The sequence below is a fragment of the Mauremys mutica genome, chromosome 1, assembly GCF_020497125.1.
Source record: "Mauremys mutica isolate MM-2020 ecotype Southern chromosome 1, ASM2049712v1, whole genome shotgun sequence".
Lineage (NCBI taxonomy): Eukaryota > Metazoa > Chordata > Testudines > Geoemydidae > Mauremys > Mauremys mutica.
This window is the reverse complement of record NC_059072.1, coordinates 23,617,706-23,621,127: the sequence shown is the minus strand read 5'-3', so window position 1 is coordinate 23,621,127 and position 3,422 is coordinate 23,617,706. Positions and strand designations below refer to the sequence as shown.

General features: G+C 47.5%; 1 long non-coding RNA gene across 1 annotated transcript; it reads right to left on the bottom strand.

The window, feature by feature from the left end:
• Positions 1–758: 758 nt before the first annotated feature.
• Positions 759–2,618, bottom strand: LOC123364454. The gene is made up of 3 exons (XR_006577121.1): positions 2,585–2,618; positions 1,580–1,719; positions 759–1,299 (listed from the first exon to the last, which is right to left on the bottom strand). It is a non-coding gene; the product is annotated as an uncharacterized LOC123364454 (long non-coding RNA).
• Positions 2,619–3,422: the final 804 nt, after the last annotated feature.

Sequence of the window (3,422 nt, the reverse complement as noted above, 5' to 3'; positions counted from 1 at the left end):
AAAAAGCTGCAAGCAGGACTTTCATTCTTGGCCAACAGGTTATCACTGGGAATGTTGAAATGCCAATAATGATCCTGGGAGATCCAGCCTACTGCTTGCTCCTCCCGCTCATGAAGCTGTACACTGGCCACTTCGACAGCACCAGGGAATGCTTTGACTGCCGGCTCAGCAGGTGCAGAATAACAGTTGAATGTGTCTTTGGTACTGTGAAGGGATGCTGGTGCTGTTTATTAACCAGATTGGACCTCAGTGAGAAAAATATCCCAATGATTATAGTGGCCTGATGTGTCCTGCATAATATCTGTGAAGCAAAGGCGGAAAAGCTTCTGCCAGGGTGGAGAAGGAGCGACTGTCTGCTGAATTTGAGCAGCCAGATACAAGAACTATTAGAAAAGCTCAACCTGGAGCTATATAGGTCAGGGAGGCTTTGAAAGACCATTGTAATAATGAGCCAGATTAGTGTGTGGTGTTGTACTGTGCTCCACCTGGCCCTGCTCTTCTGTGGCACGGTACAAATTGTGTTGACTGATGTACATGTAGGGGTATAACATTGTCCATGCACCGATTAATTTTGTTTGTGAATGATCTTATGAGTAATATGACATTGTGCAGTAACAGGTAATTTGTCAGCTACAGAATTGATGAGCACCAGTCAGCATATGTTGTGAACTAATAAAGACAAATTATGTTTCAAGTAATAGAATGTTATTCTGTAAAAAAAAAAAAAAAAAGTACAAAAAGCCCCAGGCAATTTAAAAACAAATAGATTAAAAACTTAATAAAACAAGAGAACAGAACTTATGAAGGGGAAAGAACAGTCACTTCCATATCAGCTGCACACATACCAACCATGGCTTTCACAGCTAACTCTATGTGACGATGTGATACAGGGTGGAGTGTTAGGGGTAGTGCACTGACTCCACATGGAATGTTGAGAGGAGGTATAGGAAAATCCCGATATTGAGTTCTCAACTGGCTGCTGAGGGAGGTGAGCACAGGATTATTGAACCTGAAAGTCCACCAGAGTCTGCAGCATCTGTGTTTGCTGCCTGAGAAGCCCCATTATGTCCTGGTGCATGTCCCTCTCCTTTTCCTGCACCTTTTTCCTCTCCACTCTGTCCTTCTCCAGGCTATCCATAATATTCATCCTATAGGCCCTGTGCTCATTCTCTGATGCAGCAATGGCTTGCAGGTTCTCCTGGAACATATCATCCTGAGTCCTCTTCTTTCTCATCCTTATCTGGCTCAGGCATTCCACAGGTGAGGAGGGGGCGACCCTCAAGGCTGCAATGGCAGCTGCTACGGACAAAACACACAGAGGTATCATTGTCAATCTATTCGCTATGGAAAGTGAAAGTTTAAGAGGCTGAACTTGGTCCCCTAAAGTTGTAAGCACTACATGCTCACTTCTGTTTGGGATTGCATGTGCATGGTGCCAGTCACAGCACCAGCCATGGTGAGTAAGGCCCACCCAGAACTGGGGAAATGAGGAGGGCATTGGTCCGCTGCACGATTCTAGTAGTATAGGGCAAGGACACTGAATGCTGGCATCATTTTCCACAAGCAGTGGTGATATTACCTGATCTCACTCTTGAGGGTAACAAAGGGTAACAAAGTCAGAGAGAACACAGCTGCTGCTGGAGTCCTGAAGTGCCTAGGCCTGTGTACTGCAATGGTGCCTGATGAAGTTATTGCTGAGTGGCATGGGAAAGCATCCTACTGTGGCAGAAGAAATAAGACAACCATCCCTGTGTAAATAAATGAACTGCTCTGCATATCCCCCCCCTCATCCCCCATGTCTAACTCTAGAGGAGAATGAAAAGCAGCTGGCAACTTTACCTCTCTTGGTTGTACTACTACCTCTTCTAGCATGAGGAAACTAATGCTAAGTCATAAGATGTGTCCTGCTACTTTGGGGGGGACCATCCCTGTAATTTGAAATTAAGGTGCACGGTGACCCAATGTTCCTTCCCCTCACCGATGCTCAACTGGAGGGAACGGCTGGACTGCAGTGGAGTCAAAAACAAGTCCTGGCTTGCTGTGCAGGTGGATCCCCTGGTTGCCTGTCCACCATACTTCTCCTCTTCCTCATCCACCTCCTCCTCCTCACTATTCACATCAGGGGCCTGTGACTCAGTGTAGTGAAGCGAAGACTCACCAGCATGGCACCTCCTGCTGGTCATCCTGGGAATTAGCTCTCCAGCATACAGAGCACCCTCTGCTGTCTGGTGTCTCACCTGTCGCTGGCCCCTGTGTTCCTCCCAGACCCCAGTGCCCTTTACCTCAGGGTTCTGCTCCCAGCAGTTCCCACACTCTGGGTCTCCCTTCCCAGGGGAACCCCCAACCCTCTAAACCCACCTTGCCTCAGTGGCTACTTCCAGTCATCATCTAGCCCCCACTCACTGGGACAGACTGCACTCTGTAATGGCCACTCATCATTTGCAAGAGGTTAGGACCAGCTCCCAGGCTGTACCTCAGTAGCCCCAGTACTTTTGTAAGCCTTCAACAAGGCCTGTAGCCTGGGGTTTTACCAGGCTGGAGCTCCCCAGTTCCCTTTCCCTATTCCCCAGCACTGCTCCAGTACCTTCCTCTCAGGCAGCCAGCCCTTCCCACTCTAGGGCTAGAGTAAGACTCCTCCAGTGCCTGGCCCACAGCCCTCTTATCAGATGGAACTGGCCACACCTGTGGTCAGCTACTCACTCAGCTTCTCCCAGCTGTTCTCACTCTTCTTCCTAGCTGCAGCCCTCTCCAGGACTGCTTTTAACCCCTGTTCTGTGGAAGTGGAGCAGCTGCCCCACTACTCTTGGGCTCCTTGGAAGTATCCACAGTGCTGTTTGGGGTGATGGTGGGTGTGACACTGTGGCATTCCCCTATTCACCACTGTCATATAATTAGGATATGTTTTGCGCAAAGTATGCTTTGTGATGTATTGTTCTAAAAGTCTTAATCTGCTAGACATTAATATCTCATTGGATTGTATGTGCTGTCATCATATGTGAAGTTATGAAGTTTAGCAATGTATTTGTTACTGAAACATGTTGTGAGGTTGAGAACACCCACAAGTAGCCTTTCATGTACAACAATAGAAAGGCCAAACAAGGTTAATAGCTTGTTGAGGAAATACAAGCACAAGGATTACCCCAGGAACTGTGTACAATAGAAACCTCTCAGAGATAGCACTACACAATGGGAACTGTTTGACCCAGGTCACAGCAAAAAGAGCTTTCCAGCAAGTTGGAAGAAGATGACATCATGATAATTATTCTCCCTACAACACCACTCGTGAAGGTACCAGCGGAAAAGACTGGTCGGGGAGAGGTGCTGGTCCAAGGCTAAAGGGATTTCTAGCCTGTGTATGGAAACTTGGTGGACTGCTTGTATCATCAGTCAGGGTGAGAGATTACTGATTCAGATACTGTCAT